Here is a 25,375-nt window from a genome sequence, read left to right on the forward strand (position 1 = left end):
CAAACAGGCAGCCGTCGATTGACTTTTTCTTTTTCAAAATGTAATTAGTTATGCCCTTGATGATGAAATTCAAAACATGGGCTCCCCAATTGCCCTTAATTATTCTGTCCATCTTGAAAATTGGAGCTAGGTGCACAGGAGAGATTTTGTTCATTGTGGTTGGCAATAGAAACGCCATCTGTATATAGAGGATGAAAATTCTCTTGAACATGAGGTGATCTTGTTCATTTCCAACCCCAATACTCATCATCTCATCCGTCAGACTTTTTAGAGTCTTGCCTTGGAATCTTTTAAAAATCTATTTGTTCTCTTCAGAAAGTTCTTTATAACTGACTTTCGCAGTAAATAGATCACCTACAAAAAAGAAAACAAGTTAAACTGAAAATCACCTGAAATACACCCAAACATCACTCATATACACCCCAACATCACTCACCCTAATACCACTCATATACACCCCAATACCACTCATATACACCCTAACATCAGTCATATACAACCCAATATCACTCATATACACCCCAACATCAGTCATATACACTCCAATATCACTCATATACACCCCAACATCACTCATATACACCCCAATATCAGAATAACTGGTGGACGAAATTGTGATTCATACTTAAATTGTTGTTCGAAATTGATTCCCCAATAATGGCCCCAAAAACATGGTGCTCAATACCATGGTCTAAACATAATTTCACAACTTCACTCAACTAACCAGCAAGTGTACTGGGTCGTCCAAGTAATAAACCTTACGTGAGTAAGGGTCGATCCCACAGAGATTGTTGGTATGAAGCAAGCTATGGTCATCTTGTAAATCTCAGTCAGGCGGATAATAAATGGTGATAGAGTTTTCGAATATTAATAATAAATAAACTGAAAATAAAGATAGAAATACTTATGTAGATCATCGATGGAAATTTCAGATAGGCGTATGAAGATGCTGTGCTCATTCTGAATCTCGAATTTCCTACTGCCTTCATCCAATCCTTCTTACTCCTTTTCATGGCAAGCTGTATGTAGGGCATCACCGTTGTCAATGGCTACATCCCATCCTCTCAGTGAAAAAGGTCCAAATGCTCTGTCACGACACGGCTAATCATCTGTCGGTTCTCGATCATGTTGGAATAGAATCCCTTGATTCTTTTGCGTTTGTCATCACGCCCAACAATCACGAGTTTGAAGCTCGTCATAGTCATTCAATCCCGAAATCCTACTCGGAATACCACAGACAAGGTTTAGACTTTCCGGATTCTCATGAATGCCGCCATCAATTCTAGCTTATACCACGAAGACTCTGATCTCACGGAATGGAAGGCTCGGTTGTTAGGCGAGAGCAACCATGCATCTGCATCAAGAATCCAAGAGATACACACTCTAGCTTTCGCTTGTAGAACGGAAGTGGTTGTCAGGCACGCGTTCATAGGGACGGATGATGATGAGTGTCACGGATCATCACATCCATCAGGTTGAAGTACGAATGGTATCTTAGAACAGGAATAAATTGAATTGAATAGAAAATAGTAGTAATTGCATTAAAACTTGAGGTACAGCAGAGCTTCACACCCTTAATCTATGGTGTGTAGAAACTCCACCGTTGAAAATACATAAGTAATGAAGGTTCAGGTATGGCCGAATGGCCAGCCCCCAAAACGTGATCACAGGATCAAAAATACAATTCAGGATCCAGGATCGGTCAAAAGACCTTGAATACAATAGTAAAATGTCCTATTTATACTAGACTAGCTACTAGGGTTTACAGAAGTAAGTAATTGATGCAGAAATCCACTTCCGGGGCCCACTTGGTGTTTGCTTGGGCTGAGCTTGAGCTTTACACGTGCAGAGGCTTCTTTTGGAGTTGAACTCCAAGTTGTAACGTATTTTTGGCGTTCAACTCTGGTTCGTGACGTGTTTCTGGCGTTTGACTCCAGAATGCAGCATGAAACTGGTGTTGAGCGCCAATTTACGTCGTCTAATCACGAATAAAGTATGAACTATTATATATTGCTGGAAAGCTCTGGATGTCTACTTTTTAACGCCGTTGAGAGCGCGCCATTTGGAGTTTTATAGCTCCAGAAAATCCATTTCGAGTGCAGGGAGGTCAGAATCCAACAACATCAGCAGTCCTTTGTCAGCCTCCTTATCAGAGTTTTGCTCAGGTCCCTCAATTTCAGCCAGAAATTACCTGAAATCACAAAAAAAATACACAAACTCATAGTAAAGTCCAGAAATGTGAATTTAGCATAAAAACTAATGAAAACATCCCTTAAAGTAGCTAGATTATACTAAAAACTATCTAAAAACAATGCCAAAAAGTGTATAAATTATCCACTCATCACAACACCAAACTTAAATTGTTGCTTGTCCCCAAGCAACTAAAAATCAGTTAGGATAAAAAAGAAGAGAATATACTATAAATTCCGGAATATCAATGAATATTAGTCCTAATTAGATGAGCGGGACTTGTAGCTTTTTGCCTCTGAACAGTTTTGGCATCTCACTTTTTCCTTTGAACTTCAGAATGATTGGCTTCTATAGGAGCTTAGAATTTTAGATAGTGTTATTGATTCTTCTAGTTAAGTATGTTGATTCTTGAACACAGCTACTTTCATGAGTCTTGGCCGTGGCCCTAAACACTTTGTTTTCCAGTATTACCACCAGATATATAAATGTCACAGACACATAACTGGGTGAACCTTTTCAGATTGTGACTCAGCTTTGCTAAAGTCCCCAGTTAGAGGTGTCCAGAGTTCTTAAGCACACTCTTTTTGCTTTGGATCACGACTTTAACCACTCAGTCTCAAGCTTTTCACTTGGACCTGCATGCCACAAGCACATGGTTAGGGACAGCTTGATTTAGCCGCTTAGGCCTGGATTTTATTTCCTTGGGCCCTCCTATCCATTGATGCTCAAAGCCTTGGATCCTTTTTACCCTTGCCTTTTGGTTTTAAGGGCTATTGGCTTTTTCTTTCTAATTTTTTTCTCCTCCTTTTTTTCTGCAAGCTTTTGCTTTTTCACTGCTTTTTCTTGCTTCAAGAATCAATTTTCATGATTTTTCAGATTGTCAATAACATTCTCTTTGTTCATCATTCTTTCAAGAGCCAACAATTTTAACATTCATAAGCAACAAGATCAAAATTATGCACTATTCAAACATTCATTCAGAAAACAAAAAGTATTGTCACCACATCAATATAATTAAACTAAATTCAAGGATAATTTTGAAATTCATGTACTTCTTGTTCTTTTGAATTAGAAACATTTTTCATTTAAGAGAGGTGAAGGATTTATGGAATTTATTCATAGCCTTAAGACATAGTTACTCAATACTAATGATCATGAGGTAGAGACACAAAACATAAACACACATATAGCATAAAAACCGAAAAAATAGAAAAAATAAGAATAAGGAATGAGTCCACCTTAGTGATGGTGGCACTTTCTTCTTGAAGAACCAATGATGTCCTTGAGTTCTTCTATGTCTCTTCCTTGCCTTTGTTGCTCCTCCCTCATTGCTTTTTGATCTTCTCTAATTTCATGGAGAATGATGGAGTGCTCTTGATGTTCCACCCTTAATTAATCCATATTGTAACTCAAATCTTCTAGAGGGGTGTTGAGTTATTCCCAATAGTTGTTGGGAGGAAAGTGCATCCCTTGAGGCATCTCCGAGATTTCTTGGTGATGAGCTTCCTCATGCGTCTCTTGGATTCCATGAGTGGGCTCTCTTGTTTGCTCCATCTTTTTCTTAGTGATGGGCTTATCCTCCTCAATGGGGATGTCTCCTTCTATGATAACTTCAGCTGAGTAACATAGATGGCAAATAAGATGAGAAAAAACTAGCCTTACCAAGGTAGAGGGCTTTTCAGCTATTTTGTAGAATTCAAGGGAAATGAATTCATGAACTTCTACTTCCTCTCCAATCATGATGCTATGAATCATGATGGCCTGATCCACAGTAACTTCAGATCGGTTGCTAGTGGGGATGATGGAGCATTGGATGAACTCCAACCATCCTCTAGCCACAGGCTTAAGGTCCAGTCTTCTTAATTGAACCGGCTTGCCTTTAGAGTCTCTTTTCCATTGAGCTCCTTCCACACATATGTCCATAAGGACTAGGTCCAATCTTTGATTAAAGTTGACCCTTCTAGTGTAGGGGCGTGCATCTCCTTGCATTGTAGGCAAGTTGAATGCCAACCTCACATTTTCTGGACTAAAATCTAAGTATTTCCCCTGAACCATTGTAAAATAGTTCTTTGGATTTGGGTTCATACTTTGATCATGGTTCCTAGTGATCCATGCATTGGCATAGAACTCTTGAACCATTAAGATTCTGACTTGTTGAATGGGGTTGGTCAGAACTTCCCAACCTCTTCTGTGAATCTCATGTCGGATCTCCGGATACTCATTTTTCTTGAGCTTGAAAGGGACCTCAGGGATCACCTTCTTCTTGGCCACAACATCATATAAGTGGTCTTGATGGGCTTTGGAGATGAATCTCTCCATCTCCCATGACTCGGAGGTGGAAGCTTTTGTCTTCCCATTCTCTTTTCTAGAGGTTTTTCCGGCCTTAGGTGCCATTAATGGTTATGAAAAAATAAAAAGCTATGCTTTTACCACACCAAACTTAAAATATTACTCACCCTCGAGCAAGAGAAGAAAGAATAGATGAAGAAGAAGAAGATATGGAGGAGAGGGAGAGAAGGTTGTGTTTCGGCCAAGGAGGAGTAGAGAGGGTTGTGTTGTGTGAAAATGAAGAAGAATGGAGGGGTATTTATAGTGGAGGGAGAGGGGTTAAGGTTCGGCCATATTGGGTGGTGATGAGCGGATAATTTATACACTTTTTGGCATTGTTTTTAGTATGTTTTTGATATGATATAGTTAGTTTTTAGTATATTTTTATTAGTTTTTAGTTAAAATTCACTTTTCTGGACTTTACTATGAGTTTGTGTGTTTTTCTGTGATTTCAGGTATTTTCTGGCTGAAATTGAGGGACCTGAGCAAAAATCTGATTCAGAGGCTAAAAAGGACTGCAGATGCTGTTGGATTCTGACCTCCCTGCACTCGAAGTGGATTTTCTGGAGTTACAGAAGCCCAATTGGCGCGCTCTCAACGGCGTTAGAAAGTAGACATCCTGGGCTTTCCAGCAATATATGATAGTCTATACTTTGCCCAAGATTTGATGGCCCAAACCGGCGTTCAAAGTCACCCTCAGAAATCCCAGCGTTAAACGCTGGAACTGGCACCCAAATGGGAGTTAAACGCCCAAACTGGCATAAAAGCTGGCGTTTAACTCCAAGAGGAGTCTCTACACGAAAATGCATCATTGCTCAGCCCAAGCACACACCAAGTGGGCCCGGAAGTGGATTTTTATGTCATTTACTCATCTCTGTAAACCTTAGGCTACTAGTTTTCTATAAGTAGGACCTTTTACTATTGTATTTTCATCTTTGGACATCTAGTTCTTAGATCATGATAGAGAGCTTTTGATCATGTTTTTATGATTAAACCCTCATTGGGAGGCTGGCCATTCGGCCATGCCTAGACCTTGTTCTTATGTATTTTCAACGGTGGAGTTTCTACACACCATAGATTAAGGTGTGGAGCTCTGCTGTACCTCGAGTATTAATGCAATTACTATTGTTCTTCCATTCAATTCCGCTTGTTCTTGTTCTAAGATATCACTTGTTCTTCAACTTGATGAATGTGATGATCCATGACACTCATCATCATTCTCACCTATGAACGTGTGACTGACAACCACCTCCGTTCTACCTTCGATTGGGTGAATATCTCTTGGATTCCTGATTGCACGATGCATGGTTGATCGCCTGACAACCGAGTGCTCGCCTGACAAACGAGCCAACCATTCCGTGAGATCAGAGTCTTCGTGGTATAGGCAAGAACTGATGGCGGCATTCAAGAGAATCCGGAAGGTCTAACCTTGTCTGTGGTATTCTGAGTAGGATTCAATGATTGAATGACTGTGACGTGCTTCAAACTCCTAGCAGGCGGGGCGTTAGTGACAGACGCAAAAGAATCGATGGATTCTATTCCGGCCTGACCGAGAACCGACAGCTGATTACCCATGCTGTGACAGAGCATAGGCAACGTTTTCACTGAGAGGATGGGAGGTAGCCACTGACAATGGTGAAACCCTACACAAGCTTGCCATGGAAAGGAATAAGAAGGATTGGATGAAGACAGTAGGAAAGCAGAGAGACGGAAGGGAAGGCATCTTCATGCGCTTATCTGAAGTTCCTACCAATGAATTACATAAGTATCTCTATCTTTATCTTCATGTCTTATGCGTTCATCACCATATCTATTTGAGTTTGCCTGACTAAGATTTACAAGATGACCATAGCTTGCTTCATACTAACAATCTCCGTGGGATCGACCCTTACTCGCGTAAGGTTTATTACTTGGACGACCCAGTGCACTTGCTGGTTAGTTGTGCGAAGTTGTGTAATGCCATGGTATTGAGCTACCAAGTTTTTTGGGGCTCATGACCGGGGATTATGAGAGTTGTGAAAAAGTATTGTTCACAATTTCGCGCACCAAGTTTTTGGCGCCGTTGCCGGGGATTGTTCACGTTTTGAGCAAGCTTTTGGTAACATCAGTGCCAAGATCCGGCAACAACACCAAGTTTTTGGCGCCGTTGCCGGGGATTGTTCAAGTTTGGACAACTGACGGTTCATCTTGTTGCTTAGATTAGGTATTTTTTTTTTCGAAATTCTTGAAGATGAGTTCTAGAGTTTCATGATGATTTATTGAAGTCTGGCTGGCTGAGAAGCCATGTCTAATCTCATTGGACCGAGGTTTCAACTTATCATCACAAGAGCTTGTTGATTTTCATCAATCTTGCTTTTGGAGCAGTGATTTGCTAAGGCTTGGCTGGCCTTTGGCCATGTCTAGTGTTTTGGACCGAAGCTTTCTTTGAAAGCTTGGCTGGCTGTGAAGCCATGTCTAATTCCTGGACCGGAGTCTTAGACTAGCATTGCACTGATTCCTGGAATTCTCATTAAGAATTTTGATATCTTTTTCCACTTAATTTTCGAAAAACCCAAAAAAATTACAAAATCATAAAAATCCAAAAATATTTCTTGTTTAAGTCTAGTGTCTCATGTTAAGTTTGGTGTCAATTGCATGTTTCTGTTCTTATTGCATTCATGCATATGTCTTAAGGATCTTCAAGTAATTCTTGATGATTCTCGTGCTCTGATCTTTGAATTCTCTTGACTTGAGTGTTTTGTGTGTCTCATTGGTGGACGAAATTGTGATCACTGTTCTTTAAGTTGTATGAAATCATTATTGTGGCACCAGTTGTTATCACAACTCCGTTCAACTAACCAGCAAGTGTACTGGGTCGTCCAAGTAATAAACCTTACGTGAATAAGGGTCGATCCCACAGAGATTGTTGGTATGAAGCCAGCTATGGTCACCTTGTAAATCTCAGTCAGGCAGATTAAAATGGTTTATGGGTTTTTGAAAATAGAAATAAGAGAATAGATTATAAAAAGGATAGAAGACTTATGCAGATTCATTGGTGGGAATTTCAGATAAGCGAATGGAGATGTTGTATGGCTCAAGGACGCCTGCTCTCCTACTGCTTTTACTCAATCCTTCTTACTCCTTTCCATGGCAAGCTTTGTATAGGGGTTCACCATCAGCGGTGGCTACTTTCAATCCTCTCGGGAAAATGATCCTATGCGGCTGTCACTCGCACGGCTAATCGTCTGGAGGCATCACCCATGGTTGATGGCTACATCCCATCCTCGCAGTGAAAACTAATGCTCACGCACTCTGTCACAGTACGGCTAATCACTGGTTGGTTCCCACTCCTACTGGAATAGAATTCCTTGATTCTTTTGCGTCTGTCACTAACGCCCAGCACTTGCAAGTTTGAAGCACGTCACAGTCATTCATTACCGAAATCCTACTCGGAATACCACAGACAAGGTTAGACTTTCCGGATTCCCAGGATCCTACTCGGAATACCACAGACAAGGTGAGACTTTCCGGATCCTCATAAATGCCGCCATCTATCTAGCTTATACCACGAAGATTCTGTTGGGGAATCTCAGAGATACGCATTCAAGCTCTGTTGCATGTAGAACGGAAGTGGTTGTCAATCACGCGCGTTCATAAGTGAGAATGATAATGATCGTCACTTTCATCATTACATTCATCATGTTCTTGGGTACGAATGAATATCTTGGAATAAGAATAAGAGAGATTTGAATAAAAGAAAATAGAATTGCATTAATACTTGAGGTACAGCAGAGCTCCACACCCTTAATCTATGGTGTGCAGAAACTCCACCGTTGAAAATACATAAGTAAAAGAGGTTCAGGCATGGCCGAATGGCCAGCCCCCCCCTAACGTGATCAATAGTCTCCTAAGATGAAGAATAATATAAAACTGAGACCAAAGATGTCTAATACAATAGATAAATGTCCTATTTATACTAGACTAGCTACTAGGGTTTACATGAGTAAGTAAATGATGCATAAATTCACTTCCGGGGCCCACTTGGTGTATGCTTGGGCTGAGCTTGATCAATCCACGAGCTGAGGCTTTACTTGGAGTTGAACTCTGAGTTATGACGTGTTTTGGGCGTTCAACTCCGGATCATGACGTTTTTCTGGCGTTTAACTCCAGACAACAGCATGAACTTGGCGTTCAACGCCACGTTACGTCGTCATTCTTCGAATAAAGTATGGACTATTATATATTGCTGGAAAGCCCTGGATGTCTACTTTCCAACGCCGTTGAGAGCGCGCCAATTGGAGTTCTGTAGCTCCAGAAAATCTATTTCGAGTGCAGGGAGGTCAGATTCCAACAACATCAGCAGTCCTTTTGTCAGCCTTCTTCAGAGTTTTGCTCAAATCCCTCAATTTCAGCCAGAATTTACCTGAAATCACAGAAAAACACACAAACTCATAGTAAAGTCCAGAAATGTGAATTTAACATAAAAACTAATGAAAACATCCCTAAAAGTATCTCAAACTTACTAAAAACTACCTAAAAACAATGCCAAAAAGCGTATAAATTATCCGCTCATCACAACACCAAACTTAAATTGTTGCTTGTCCCCAAGCAACTGAAAATCAAATAGGATAAAAGAAGAGAATATACTATAAATCTCAGAATATCAATGAATATTAATTTAATTAGATGAGCGGGACTTGTAGCTTTTTGCTTCTGAACAGTTTTGGCATCTCACTTTTTCCTTTGAAGTTTAGAGTGATTGGCTTCTCTGGGAACTTAGAATTTCGGATAGTGTTATTGACTTTCCTAGTTAAGCATGTTGATTCTTGAACACAGCTACTTATGAGTCTTGGCCGTGGCCCTAAGCACTTTGTCTTCCAGTATTACCACCGGATACATCAATGCCACAGACACATAACTGGGTGAACCTTTTCAGATTGTGACTCAGCTTTGCTAGAGTCCCCAGTTAGTGGTGTCCAGAGCTCTTAAGCACACTCTTTTGCCTTGGATCACGACTTTAACCACTTAGTCTCAAGCTTTTCACTTGGACCTTCATGACACAAGCACATGGTTAGGGACAGCTTGATTTAGCCGCTTAGGCCTGGATTTTATTTCCTTGGGCCCTCCTATCCATTGATGCTCAAAGCCTTGGATCCTTTTTACCCTTGCCTTTTGGTTTTAAGGGCTATTGGCTTTTTCTACTGCTCCTTCTTTTTCTTTCTATTTTTTTTCGCCACTTTTTTTTTTCGCAAAAGCTTTTGCTTTTCACTGCTTTTTCTTGCTTCAAGAATCAATTTCATGAATTTTTTCAGATCCTCAATAACATTTCTCTTTGTTCATCATTCTTTCAAGAGCCAACAATTTTAACACTCATAAACAACAAGATCAAAAATATGCACTGTTTAAGCATTCATTCAGAAAACAAATAGTATTGCCACCACATCAATATAATTAAATTAAATTCAATGATAAATTCGAAATTCATGTACTTCTTGTTCTTTTGAATTAAAATATTTTTCATTTAAGAGAGGTGAAGAATTAATGGATTTTATTCATAGCTTTAAGGCATGGTTACATACTAATGATCATGAATTTAGAGACACAAAACATAGATAAATACAATATTAAAAACCGAAAAGCAGAAAGAAATAAAGAACAAGGAATGAATCCACCTGAGTGAGGGTGGCGCCTTCTTGAAGGTCCAATGGTGCTTTTTGAGCTCCTCTATGTCTCTTCCTTGCTTCTGTTGAATGATTCCTAGTAATTTTGGTGTTTCTACCCTTAGTTGCTTCCAATGTTTGTGTGGAGGACAATTTATCCCCTGAGGTATCTCAGGGATCTCTTGATTTGCAGCCACATGTTCTACCACTGAGCTATGACGGCTTATATTAGTCTTTCCATCTCCCAAGACTCAGAGGTGGAAGCTTTTGTCTTCCCTTTGAGGTTTCTCTGGCCTTAAGTGCCATTAATGGTAATGGAAAAGCAAAAAAGCTATGCTTTTACCACACCAAACTTAAAATATTGCTCGCCCTCGAGCAAGAGAAGAAAGAAGAGAGGAAGAAGAAGAAGAAGAAAATGGAGGTGAGTGAGGGGAGATGGATTCGGCTATATGGGTGGGATTGGGTGGGAAAGAGAAGGTGAATTGTAAAGGTAGGTGGGGTGTATGGGGAAGAGTGGGTAGATGTAGGTGGTGAATGAAAAACAGAAAGGATGACCATGAATGGAAAAAAAAGAGGGCGAGGTAGGTGGGGATCCTGTGAAGTCCACAGATCCCGAGGTGATCCTGTGGGGTCCACAGATCCTGAGGTGTCAAGAAATACCATTCCTGCACCAAATAAGCATGTAAAATGCCTTCGTGCATCATTCTGGCGTTTAAACGCCCATTGGTGCACGTTCTGGGCGTTCAACGCCCATGTAAAGCATGTTTCTGGCGTTGAACGCCAGTTTCATGCTTGTTACTGGCGTTCAGCGCCAGCTTTTCCTCTCTGGGCACATTCCTGGCGTTCAGCGCCAGGATGTTGCTTGTTTCTGGCGTTCAGCGCCAGAATGGTGCTCTGTTCTGGCGTTGAACGCCGGCCAGATGCACCTTACTGGCGTTGAACGCCAGCCCGTGCGTCCTCCAGGGTGAAAATTTTTTTCTTCTGTTTTTGACTCTGTTTTTAATTTTTTTGATTTTTTTCGTGACTCCTCATGATCATGTACCTAATAAAACACAAAATAACAATAAAATAAAAATTAGATAAATAAAATTGGGTTGCCTCCCAACAAGCGCTTCTTTAATGTCAATAGCTTGACAGTGGCTCTCATGGAGCCACAAGGTGATCAGGTCAATGTTAGTGTAGTCCCAACACCAAACTTAGAGTTTGGATATGGGGTCTTAACACCAAACTTAGAGTTTGGTTGTGGCCTCACAACACCAAACTTAGAGTTTGACTGTGTGGGTTCTTCTTGACTCTGAACTGAGAGAAGCTCTTCATGCTTACTCTCTTCTGTCACAGAGGGATGGCCATGTGCCTTAAACACAAGGTAGTCCTCATTCAATTGAAGGACTAACTCACCTCTATTGACATCTATCACAGCTCTTGCTGTGGCTAGGAAAGGTCTTCCAAGGATGATGCATTCATCCTCTTCCTTCCTAGTGTCTAGGATTATGAAATCAGCAGGGATGTAAAGGCCTTCAACCTTTACTAGCACGTCCTCTACTATTCCATAAGCTTGTCTCAATGACTTATCTGCCAATTGCAATGAGAACAAGGCAGGTTGTACCTCAATGATCCCCAGCTTCTCCATTACAGAGAGTGGCATAAGATTTATCCCTGACCCTAGATCACATAGAGCTTTTTCAAAACTCATGGTGCCAATGGTACAAGGTATTAAGAACTTGCCAGGATCTTGTTTCTTTTGAGGTAGAGTTTTCTGAATCCAAGTATCTAGTTCACTAATAAGCAAGGGAGGTTCACTTTCCCAAGTCTCATTACCAAACAACTTGGCATTCAACTTCATGATAGCTCCTAAATATTGAGCAACTTGCTCTCCAGTCACATCTTCATCCTCTTCAGAGGAAGAATAGTCTTCAGAGCTCATGAATGGCAGAAGGAGATTTAATGGAATCTCTATGGTCTCTAGATGAGCCTCAGATTCCTTTGGATCCTTAATAGGAAACTCCTTCTTGCTTGAAGGACATCCCAGGAGGTCTTCCTCACTGGGATTTTCGTCCTCCTCCTCCCTAGTGCATTCGGCCACTTTGATCAAATCAATGGCCTTGCACTCTCCTTTTGGATTCTCTTCTGTATTGCTTGGGAGAATACTGGGAGGAGTTTCAATAACTTTCTTACTCAGCTGGCCCACTTGTGCCTCCAGATTTCTGATGGAGGATCTTGTTTCATTCATGAAACTGAAAATGGCCTTTGACAGATCAGAGACTATATTGGCTAAATTAGAAGTGTTTTGTTCAGAATTCTCTGTCTGTTGCTGAGAAGATGATGGATATGGCTTACTATTGCTCAGCCTATTGCGTCCACCATTATTAAAGCCTTGTTGAGGCTTCTGTTGATCCTTCCAGGAGAAATTTGGATGATTTCTCCATGATGAGTTATAGGTGTTTCCATATGGTTCACCCATGTAATTAACCTCTGCCATGGCAAGGTTCTCAGGATCATAAGCTTCTTCAGAAGCTGCCTCTCTAGTGCTGTTGGATGCATGTTGCAATCCATTCAGATTTTGAGAGATAATGTTAACCTGTTGAGTCAACATTTTGTTCTGAGCCAGTATGGCATTCAGAGCTTCAATTTCAAGAACTCCTTTCTTCTGAGGTATCCCATTATTCACGGAGTTCCTCTCAGAGGTGTACATGAACTGGTTGTTTGCAACCATGTCAATGAGTTCTTGAGCCTCTTCAGGCGTTTTCTTCAGGTGAATAGATCCACCTGCAGAATGGTCCAATGACATTTTCGAGAATTCAGAGAGACCATAATAGAATATATCTAATAGGGTCCATTCTGAAAACATGTCAGATGGACATCTTTTGGTCAGCTGCTTGTATCTTTCCCAAGCTTCATAGAGGGATTCACCATCTTTTTGTTTGAAGGTTTGAACATCCACTCTCAGCTTGCTCAGCTTTTGAGGAGGAAAGAATTTATCCAAGAAGGCAGTGACCAGCTTATCCCAGGAGTCCAGGCTATCCTTAGGTTGTGAATCCAACCATATTCTAGCTCTGTCTCTTACAGCAAAAGGGAAAAGCATGAGTCTGTAGGCTTCAGGATCAACTCCATTCGTCTTTACAGTCTCACAGATCTGCAAGAACTCAGTTAAAAACTGATAAGGATCTTCAGATGGAAGTCCATAAAACTTGCAGTTTTGTTACATCAAAGCAACTAGTTGAGGCTTAAGCTCAAAGTTATTGGCTCCAATGGCAGGAATGGAGATGCTTCTTCCATCAAACTTGGACGTTGGCTTTGTGAAGTCACCAAGCATTCTCCTTGCATTATTATTATTATTTTCGGCTGCCATGTCCTTCTCCTGTTCGAAAATTTCTGAAAGGTTGTTTCTGGATTGTTGTAATTTAGCTTCTCTTAATTTTCTCTTCAGAGTCCTTTCAGGTTCTGGATCAACTTCAACAAGAGTGCCTTTTTCCCTGTTCCTGCTCATATGAAAGAGAAGAAACAAGAAAAGGAAGAGGAATCCTCTATGTCACAGTATAGAGATTCCTTTATGTTAGTAGAAAAAGAAAGGGGTATAAGAAAGAAGAAGGATGGATTCGGATTTTTGGATGAAGAGGGGTGAAGAGAAGTGTTAGTAATTAAATAATTAAATAGAAGAAGAGAAGAGAGGGAGAATTTTCGAAAATATTTTTGAAAAAGAGGTTAGTAATTTTCGAAAATCAAAGATAAGATAAGATTAAAATTAAAATTTAAAACAAAAAGAATTTTTGAAAAAGAGATGAAATGTTTTTCGAAAATTAGAGAGGGAAAGGAAGTTAGTTGGTTTTGAAAAAGATAAGAAACAAATAAAAAGTTAGTTAGTTGATTGAAAAAGATTTGAAATCAAATTTTTAAGAAGATAAGAAGATAAGAAGTTAGATAAGATATTTTGAAATCAAATTTTGAAAAAGATCAATTTTTTTTTTTTGAAAAAGATAAGATAAAAGATAGAAAGATTTTAATTTTAAAAATTTGAAATTATTTACTTCACTAACAAGAAACTACAAGATAAGATTCTAGAACTTAAAGATTGAACCTTTCTTAACAAGAAAGTAACAAACTTCAAATTTTTGAACCAATCATATTAATTATTAGTGAATTTTTGAAAATATCAAATAAAGATAAGAAAAAGGATTTTGAAAATATTTTGAAAAAGATTTTTGAAATTTTCGAAAAATAGAAAAAAATGAAAAAGATATGATTTTTGAAAAAGATTTTGAAAAGATAAGATTTTTAAAATTGAAATTTTGACTTGACTTGTAAGAAACAACTAATTTTTAAAATTTTTTGACCAAGTCAAACCAAAATTTCGAAAATTTGGAGGGAAATAAGGAAAAGATATTTTTTTTTATTTTTGAATTTTTAAGGAAAAACACAAAAATGACCCAAAACATGAAAATTTTGGATCAAGACACAAGATGCATGCAAGAATACTATGAATGTCAAGATGAACACCAAGAACACTTTGAAGATCATGATGAACATCAAGAACATAATTTTGAAAAATTTTTGATGCAAAGAAAACATGTAAGACACCAAACTTAGAAATCTTTAATGCATGGAAAATATGAATGCAAAGATGCACATGAAAAACAACAAACAACACAAAACAAGAATTCATCAAGATCAAACAAGAAGACTTGTCAAGAACAACTTGAAGATCATGAAGAACACTATGAATGCATGAGATTTTCGAAAAAAATGCAAGAAAAATTTTAAAAGCATGCAATTGACACCAAACTTAAAAATTAACACAAGATTCAAACAAGAAACACAAAATATTTTTGATTTTTATGATTTTCTAATTTTTTTTTGTATTTTTATTTAATTTTTTTCGAAAATAAAGTTTGCAAAAACGAAAAAAAAAGGAAAAATTTTTGAAAAAGATTTTTGAAAAGAAAATTACCTAATCTGAGCAACAAGATGAACCGTCAGTTGTCCATACTCGAACAATCCCCGGCAACGGCGCCAAAAACTTGGTGGACGAAATTGTGATCACTGTTCTTTAAGTTGTATGAAATCATTATTGTGGCACCAGTTGTTATCACAACTCCGTTCAACTAACCAGCAAGTGTACTGGGTCGTCCAAGTAATAAACCTTACGTGAATAAGGGTCGATCCCACAGAGATTGTTGGTATGAAGCCAGCTATGGTCACCTTGTAAATCTCAGTCAGGCAGATTAAAATGGTTTATGGGTTTTTGAAAATAGAAATAAGAGAATAGATTATAAAAAGGATAGAAGACTTATGCAGATTCATTGGTGGGAATTTCAGATAAGCGAATGGAGATGCTGTATGGCTCAAGGACGCCTGCTCTCCTACTGCTTCTACTCAATCCTTCTTACTCCTTTCCATGGCAAGCTTTGTATAGGGGTTCACCATCAGCGGTGGCTACTTTCAATCCTCTCGGGAAAATGATCCTATGCGGCTGTCACTCGCACGGCTAATCGTCTGGAGGCATCACCCATGGTTGATGGCTACATCCCATCCTCGCAGTGAAAACTAATGCTCACGCACTCTGTCACAGTACGGCTAATCACTGGTTGGTTCCCGCTCCTACTGGAATAGAATCCCTTGATTCTTTTGCGTCTGTCACTAACGCCCAGCACTTGCAAGTTTGAAGCACGTCACAGTCATTCATTACCGGAATCCTACTCGGAATACCACAGACAAGGTTAGACTTTCCGGATTCCCAGGATCCTACTCGAAATACCACAGACAAGGTGAGACTTTCCGGATCCTCATAAATGCCGCCATCTATCTAGCTTATACCACGAAGATTCTGTTGGGGAATCTCAGAGATACGCATTCAAGCTCTGTTGCATGTAGAACGGAAGTGGTTGTCAATCACGCGCGTTCATAAGTGAGAATGATAATGATCGTCACTTTCATCATTACATTCATCATGTTCTTGGGTACGAATGAATATCTTGGAATAAGAATAAGAGAGATTTGAATAAAAGAAAATAGAATTGCATTAATACTTGAGGTACAGCAGAGCTCCACACCCTTAATCTATGGTGTGCAGAAACTCCACCGTTGAAAATACATAAGTAAAAGAGGTTCAGGCATGGCCGAATGGCCAGCCCCCCCTAACGTGATCAATAGTCTCCTAAGATGAAGAATAATATAAAACTGAGACCAAAGATGTCTAATACAATAGATAAATGTCCTATTTATACTAGACTAGCTACTAGGGTTTACATGAGTAAGTAAATGATGCATAAATTCACTTCCGGGGCCCACTTGGTGTATGCTTGGGCTGAGCTTGATCAATCCACGAGCTGAGGCTTTACTTGGAGTTGAACTCTGAGTTATGACGTGTTTTGGGCGTTCAACTCCGGATCATGACGTTTTTCTGGCGTTTAACTCCAGACAGCAGCATGAACTTGGCGTTCAACGCCAAGTTACGTCGTCATTCTTCGAATAAAGTATGGACTATTATATATTGCTGGAAAGCCCTGGATGTCTACTTTCCAACGCCGTTGAGAGCGCGCCAATTGAAGTTCTGTAGTTCCAGAAAATCCATTTCGAGTGCAGGGAGGTCAGATTCTAACAGCATCAGCAGTCCTTTTGTCAGCCTTCTTCAGAGTTTTGCTCAAATCCCTCAATTTCAGCCAGAATTTACCTGAAATCACAGAAAAACACACAAACTCATAGTAAAGTCCAGAAATATGAATTTAACATAAAAACTAATGAAAACATCCCTAAAAGTAGCTCAAACTTACTAAAAACTACCTAAAAACAATGCCAAAAAGCGTATAAATTATCCGCTCATCACTCATATGCATTCTCATGTTGTTAGTGTCAGTAGTATACAAACTGCTAAGTTTGGTGTCTTGCATGCATTGTTATTTGATTTTAGTTGCATTTTGATTATTCCTTATTATTAAAAATCCAAAAATATTTTTAATTTGTGTCTTTTCAAGTCAATAATACAGAGAATTAAAGATTCAGAACATACAGCAGAGGAACTGCACAGAAAAAGCTGGGCGTTCAAAACGCCCAGTGAAGAAGGACAGACTGGCGTTTAAACGCCAGCCAGGGTACCTGGTTGGGCGTTTAACGCCCAAAAGGGTATAGTTTTGGGCGTTAAACGCCAGAATGTGCACCATTCTGGGCGTTTAACGCCAGGATGGCACAAGAGGGAAGATTTTGTTTTTAATGAAATTTTTTTCAAGTTTTCAAAGTTTTTCAAAATCAAATCTTTTTCAAACCATATCTTTTCAATCAAATCTTTTTCAAAATCAATTTCTTTCTATTTTCAAAAATATTTGCTATCAATTAATGATTTGATTCAACATTTCAAGTATGTTGCCTTTTCTGTTGAGAAAGGTTTAATGTTTGAATCATATCTTTTCTTGTTAGCCAAGTTTTTAATTTTCAAATCAAATCTTTTTAAAATGTTTTTCAAATCATATCTTCTCAATCACATTATTTTTTTTTTAAAAAAAACCAATCATAACTTCTCAACCACTTCTTTTTCAAAACAGTTCTTAATCAAACCTTTTTGATTTCTAATTTCAAAATCTTTTTCAAAATTCACTTGACTTCTTTCCCACTTTTATTTTCGAAAATCAAGTAGTGTTTTTCAAAAATATTTTCAAAATCTTCTACTTAGTTTTCGAAAATCACTTCCCTTCTTCTCACATCCTTCTATTTATGGACTAACACTATTCCTTAATGCAAAATTCGAACTCCATCTTCTTTGATAAGTTCGAATTTTCTACTTCTGTCTTCTACTCTTCTTTTCCTCTGACACTTCAAGGAATCTCTATACTGTGACATAGAGGATTCTACATTTTCTTGTTCCCTTCTCTTTCTTATGAGCAGGAGCAAAGACAAAGGCATTCTTATTGAGGCTGATCCTAAACCTGAAAGGACCTTGAAGAGAAAGCTAAGAGAAGCCAAAGCACAACTCTCTTTAGAGGACTTGACCGAATTCTTCAAGGAAGAAGAACACATGGCAGCCGAAAACAACAACAATGCCAACAATGCAAGGAAGGTGCTTGGTGACTTTACTGCACCTACTCCCGACTTCTATGGGAGAAGCATCTCTATCCCTGCCATTGGAGCAAACAACTTTGAGCTTAAGCCTCAATTAGTTTCTCTAATGCAACAGAATTGCAAGTTCCATGGACTTCCATTGGAAGATCCTCATCAGTTTTTAGCTGAATTCTTGCAAATCTGTGATACTGTTAAGACTAATGGGGTTGACCCTGAGGTCTACAGACTAATGCTATTCCCTTTTGCTGTAAGCGACAGAGCTAGAACATGGTTGGACTCTCAACCTAAAGAAAGCATGGACTCTTGGGAAAAGCTAGTCAATGCCTTCTTGGCAACGTTCTTTCCACCTCAAAAATTGAGTAAGCTTAGAGTGGAAGTCCAAACCTTCAGACAGAAGGAAGGAGAATCCCTCTATGAAGCTTGGGAAAGATACAAACAATTAATCAGAAAGTGTCCTTCTGATATGCTTTCTGAATGGAGCATCATAGGTATTTTCTATGATGGTCTCTCTGAACTATCCAAGATGTCTTTGGATAGCTCTGCTGGAGGATCTCTTCATCTGAAGAAGACGCCTACTGAAGCTCAAGAACTGATTGAAATGGTTGCAAATAACCAATTCATGTACACTTCTGAAAGAAATCCTGTGAACAATGGGACTAGTCAGAAGAAAGGAGTTCTTGAGATTGACACTCTGAATGCCATATTGGCTCAGAACAAAATATTGACTCAACAAGTCAATATGATTTCTCAAAGTCTGTCTGGGATGCAAAATGCACCAAACAGTACTAAGGAAGCTTCATCTGAGGAAGAAGCTTATGATCCTGAGAACCCTTCAATAGAAGAGGTGAATTACATGGGAGAACCCTATGGAAACACCTACAATCCTTCATGGAGGAATCATCCAAATCTTTCATGGAAGGATCAACAGAGACCTCAACAAGGTTTCAACAATAATAATGGTGGAAGAAACAGGTTTAGCAATAGCAAGCCTTTTCCATCATCTTCTCAGCAACAGACAGAGAGCTCTAAGCAGAATACCTCTGACTTAGCAACCATGGTCTCTGATCTAATCAAAACCACTCAATGTTTCATGACTGAAACAAGGTCCTCCATTAGAAATTTGGAAGGACAAGTGGGTCAGCTGAGCAAGAAAATTACTGAACTCCCTCCTAGCACTCTTCCAAGCAATACAGAAGAAAATCCAAAAGGAGAGTGCAAGGCCATCAACATGGCCGAATTCTGGGAGGGAGAAGAGGCAGTGAACGCCACTGAGGAAGGCCTCACTGGACATCCACTGGCCTCCAATGAGTTCCCCAATGAGGAACCATGGGAATCTGAGGCTCAAAATGAGACCATAGAGATTCCATTGGACTTACTTCTGCCATTCATGAGCTCTGATGAGTATTCCTCCTCTGAAGAGGATGAGTATGTCACTGAAGAGCAAGTTGCTAAATACCTTGGAGCAATCATGAAGCTGAATGACAAGTTATTTAGAAATGAGACTTGGGAGGATGAACCCCATTTGCTCACCAAAGAACTGGATGACTTGTCTAGGCAGAAATTACCTCAAAAGAGACAAGACCCTGGGAAGTTTTCAATACCTTGTACCATAGGCATCATGACCTTCAAGAAGGCCTTGTGTGACCTAGGGTCAAGTGTAAACCTCATGCCCCTCTCTGTAATGGAGAAATTAGGGATCTTTGAGGTGCAAGCTGCAAAAATCTCACTAGAGATGGCAGACAACTCAAGAAAACAAGCCTATGGACTTGTAGATGATGTTCTGGTTAAAGTTGAAGACCATTACATCCCTACTGATTTCATAGTCCTAGAGACTGGGAAATGCATGGATGAATCCATCATCCTTGGCAGACCCTTCCTAGCCACAACAAAGGCTGTGATTGATGTTGATAGAGGAGAGTTGATCATTCAAGTGAATGAAGAATCCTTGGTGTTTAAGGCTCAAGGATATCCCTCTGTCATCATGGAGAGGAAGCATGAAGAGCTTCTCTCAAAACAGAGCCAAACAGAGCCCCCACAGTCAAACTCTAAGTTTGGTGTTGGGAGGCCACAACCAAACTCTAAGTTTGGTGTTGAACCCCCACATTCAAACTCTAGGTTTGGTGTTGGGAGGTCCCAACATGGCTCTAAGTATCTGTGAGGCTCCATGAGAGTCCTCTGTCAAGCTAATGACATTAAAGAAGCGCTTGTTGGGAGGCAACCCAATGTTTTATAATTAACTATTTTCTTTTGTTATTTTATGTCTTTTGTAGGTTGATGATCATAAGAAGTCACAAAATTAATGAAAAAAGCAAAAACAGAATGAAAAACAGGAAGAAAAACAGCACACCCTGGAGGACGCACCTACTGGCGTTTAAACGCCAGTAAGGTTAGCTGTTGGGCGTTTAACGCCCAGTCTGGCACCATTCTAGGCGTTTAACGCCAGAAAGGGGCACCAGACTGGCGTTAAACGCCAGAAAGGGGCAAGAAGCTGGCGTTAAACGCCAGAAATGGGCACCAGCCCGGCGTTTAACGCCAGAAATGGCACAAAACGTGATTTTGCATGCCATTTGGTGCAGGGATGACCTTTCCTTGACACCTCAAGATCTGTGGACCCCACAGGATCCCCACCTACCCTACCACTCTCTCTCTTCTTCACCAATCACCTCAACACCTCTTCCCCAAAAACCCCTCACCTATCAAATCCCATCTTTCTCTTCACCACTCACATCCATCCTTCATAAAACCCCACCTACCCCACCATTCAAATTCAAACTACTTTCCCACCCAAACCCACCCTCAAATGGCCGAACATCCCTCTCCCCCTCTCCTATATAAACCCTCCTTCACTCCTTCATTTTCACACACCTTAAACACCATCTCTCTCCCCTTTGGCCGAATACAAAGCCATTCCCTTTCTCCTCATTTCTTCTTCTTCTACTCTCTTCTTTTGCTCGAGGACGAGCAAACATTTTAAGTTTAGTGTGGTAAAAGCATTGCTTTTTATTTTTCCATAACCATTTATGGCATCCAAGGCCGGAGAAACCTCTAGAAAGAGGAAAGGGAAGGCAAAAGCTTCCACCTCCGAGTCATGGGAGATGGAGAGATTCATCTCAAGGGTGCATCAAGACCATTTCTATGAAGTTGTGGCCTTGAAGAAGGTGATCCCCGAGGTCCCTTTTTCACTCAAAAAGGTTGAATATCCGGAGATCCGACATGAGATCCGAAAAAGAGGTTGGGAAGTTCTTACCAACCCCATTCAACAAGTCGAAATCTTGATGGTTCAAGAGTTCTATGCTAATGCATGGATCACCAAGAACCATGACCAAAGTGTGAACCCGAATCCAAAGAATTATCTTACTATGGTTCGGGGGAAATACTTGGATTTTAGTCCGGAAAGTGTGAGGTTGGCGTTCAACTTGCCTATGATGCAAGGAGATGAACATCCTTACACTAGAAGGGTCAACTTTGATCAAAGGTTGGACCAAGTTCTCACAGTCATATGTGAAGAGGGCGCCCAATGGAAGAGAGATTCAAGAGGAAAGCCGGTTCAATTGAGAAGGCATGACCTCAAACCCGTGGCTAGAGGATGGTTGGAGTTTATCCAACGCTCAATCATTCCCACTAGCAACCGGTCCGAAGTTACCATAGACCGGGCTATCATGATCCATAGCATCATGATTGGAGAAGAAATAGAAGTTCATGAGGTCATAGCCCAAGAACTCTATAAGGTGGCGGACAAGTCCTCTACCTTGGCAAGGTTAGCCTTTCCTCATCTCATTTGTCACCTCTGTTATTCAGTTGGAGTTGACATAGAGGGAGACACCCCCATTGATGAGGACAAGCCCATCACTAAGAAGAGGATGGAGCACACAAGAGATCCCACTCATCATGAGATCCCTGAGATTCCTCAAGGGATGCACTTTCCTCCATGAGACAACTAAACACCTCCCTAGGAGAGTTGAGTTCCAACATGGGACAACTAAGGATGGAGCATCAAGAACACTCCATCATCCTCCATGAGATTAGAGAAGATCAAAGAATCATGAGGGAGGAGCAACAAAGACAAGGAGAGACATTGAGGAGCTCAAGCACTCCATAGGATCTTCAAGAGGAAGAAAGAGCCGCCATCACTAAGGTGGACCCGTTCTTTGATTTCCTTGTTCTTTATTCTTCTGTTTTTCGAATTTTATTGCTTATGCTTATCCATGTTTGTGTCTTGTGATCATTAGTGTCTTAGTGTCTATGCCTTAAAGTTATGAATGTCCTATGAATCCATCACCTTTCTTAAATAAAAACGTGCTTAATTGAAAAAGAGAAGAATTGCATGAATTTTGAATTTTATAACAGTTTAATTATTTTGATGTGGTGGCAATATTTTTGTTCTCTGAATGTATGCTTAAACAGTGCATATGTATCTTGAATTTGTGGTTCATGAATGTTGGCCCTTGAAAGAATGATGAAAAAGGAGACATGTTACTGAGGATCTGAAAAATCATTAAAATGATTCTTGAAGCAAGAAAAAGCATTTCTATTCAAAAAAAAAAAGAGAAAAAAAAAGAGAAAAAAAAACGAAAAAAAAGAGAGAAATAAGAGTTGTGATCCAAGGCAAATAAGAGTGTGCTTAAGAACCCTGGACACCTCTAATTGGGGACTTTAGCAAAGCTGAGTCACAATCTGAAAAGGTTCACCCAATTATGTGTCTGTGGCATGTATGTATCCGGTGGTAATACTGGAAGACAGAGTGCTTTGGGCCACAGCCAAGACTCAATAAGTAGCTTTGTTCAAGAATCATCATACTTTACTAGGAGAATCATTAACACTATCTGGACTCTGAGTTCCTAAAGAAGCCAACCATTCTGAATTTCAAAGGATAGAGTGAGATGCCAAAACTATTCAGAGGCAAAAAGCTAAAAGCCCCGCTCATCTAATTAATACTGATCTTCATAGATGTTTTTGGAATTCATTGCATATTCTCTTCTTTTTATCTTAATTGATTTTCAGTTGCTTGAGGACAAGCAACAATTTAAGTTTGGTGTTGTGATGAGCGGATAATTTATACACTTTTTGGCATTGTTTTTAGTATGTTTTTGATATGATATAGTTAGTTTTTAGTATATTTTTATTAGTTTTTAGTTAAAATTCACTTTTCTGGACTTTACTATGAGTTTGTGTGTTTTTCTGTGATTTTAGGTATTTTCTGGCTGAAATTGAGGGACCTGAGCAAAAATCTGATTCAGAGGCTAAAAAGGACTGCAGATGCTGTTGGATTCTGACCTCCCTACACTCGAAGTGGATTTTCTGGAGTTACAGAAGCCCAATTGGCGCGCTCTCAACGGCGTTGGAAAGTAGACATCCTGGGCTTTCCAGCAATATATGATAGTCCATACTTTTTCCAAGATTTGATGGCCCAAACCGGCGTTCAAAGTCACCCTCAGAAATCCCAGCGTTAAACGCTGGAACTGGCACCCAAATGGGAGTTAAACGCCCAAACTGGCATAAAAGCTGGCGTTTAACTCCAAGAGGAGTCTCTATACGAAAATGCATCATTGCTCAGCCCAAGCACACACCAAGTGGGCCCGGAAGTGGATTTTTATGTCATTTACTCATCTCTGTAAACCTTAGGCTACTAGTTTTCTATAAGTAGGACCTTTTACTATTGTATTTTCATCTTTGGACATCTAGTTCTTAGATCATGATAGAGAGCTTTTGATCATGTTTTTATGATTAAACCCTCATTGGGAGGCTGGCCATTCGGCCATGCCTAGACCTTGTTCTTATGTATTTTCAACGGTGGAGTTTCTACACACCATAGATTAAGGTGTGGAGCTCTGCTGTACCTCGAGTATTAATGCAATTACTATTGTTCTTCCATTCAATTCCGCTTGTTCTTGTTCTAAGATATCACTTGTTCTTCAACTTGATGAATGTGATGATCCGTGACACTCATCATCATTCTCACCTATGAACGTGTGACTGACAACCACCTCCGTTCTACCTTCGATTGGGTGAATATCTCTTGGATTCCTGATTGCACGATGCATGGTTGATCGCCTGACAACCGAGTGCTCGCCTGACAAACGAGCCAACCATTCCGTGAGATTAGAGTCTTCGTGGTATAGGCAAGAACTGATGGCGGCATTCAAGAGAATCCGGAAGGTCTAACCTTGTCTGTGGTATTCTGAGTAGGATTCAATGATTGAATGACTGTGACGTGCTTCAAACTCCTAGCAGGCGGGGCGTTAGTGACAGACGCAAAAGAATCGATGGATTCTATTCCGGCCTGACCGAGAACCGACAGCTGATTACCCATGCTGTGACAGAGCATAGGCAACGTTTTCACTGAGAGGATGGGAGGTAGCCACTGACAATGGTGAAACCCTACACAAGCTTGCCATGGAAAGGAATAAGAAGGATTGGATGAAGACAGTAGGAAAGTAGAGAGACGGAAGGGAAGGCATCTTCATGCGCTTATCTGAAGTTCCTACCAATGAATTACATAAGTATCTCTATCTTTATCTTCATGTCTTATGCGTTCATCACCATATCTATTTGAGTTTGCCTGACTAAGATTTACAAGATGACCATAGCTTGCTTCATACTAACAATCTCCGTGGGATCGACCCTTACTCGCGTAAGGTTTATTACTTGGACGACCCAGTGCACTTGCTGGTTAGTTGTGCGAAGTTGTGTAATGCCATGGTATTGAGCTACCAAGTTTTTTGGGGCTCATGACCGGGGATTATGAGAGTTGTGAAAAAGTATTGTTCACAATTTCGCGCACCAGGTGGGTTGGGTGGGAAAGTGATCTTGAATTTTGAAGGTAGGTGGGGTTTATGGGGAAGAGTGGAAGGATGTGAGTGGTGAAGGGGGGTAATTGGAAAGAGAGATTGAGGTGATTGGTGAAGGGTTTTTTTGGGGAAGAGTGTTTATGGGGAACAGAGGATGAATGTGAAGAAGAGGAGAGAAGGTGAGTTGAGGTAGGTGGGGATCCTGTGGGGTCCACAGATCCTGAGATGATCCTGTGGGGTCCACAGATCCTGAGATGATCCTGTGGGATCCACAGATCCTGAGGTGTCAAGGATTTACATCCCTGCACCAATTAGGCATGTAAAATGCCTTTGCATATAATTCTGGCGTTTAAACGCCAAAGTGATGCTTATGTTGGGCGTTCA

General features: G+C 40.1%; 1 non-coding gene across 1 annotated transcript; it reads right to left on the reverse strand.

Annotated features, from left to right (window-relative positions):
- Positions 1 to 18,564: 18,564 nt before the first annotated feature.
- Positions 18,565 to 18,672, reverse strand: LOC112804843 (small nucleolar RNA R71). Its single transcript, XR_003203462.1, has one exon. It is a non-coding gene; the product is annotated as a small nucleolar RNA R71 (small nucleolar RNA).
- Between the last annotated feature and the right edge of the window lie 6,703 nt (positions 18,673 to 25,375).

This window comes from Arachis hypogaea, chromosome 5 (genome assembly GCF_003086295.3).
Source record: "Arachis hypogaea cultivar Tifrunner chromosome 5, arahy.Tifrunner.gnm2.J5K5, whole genome shotgun sequence".
NCBI lineage: Eukaryota > Viridiplantae > Streptophyta > Magnoliopsida > Fabales > Fabaceae > Arachis > Arachis hypogaea.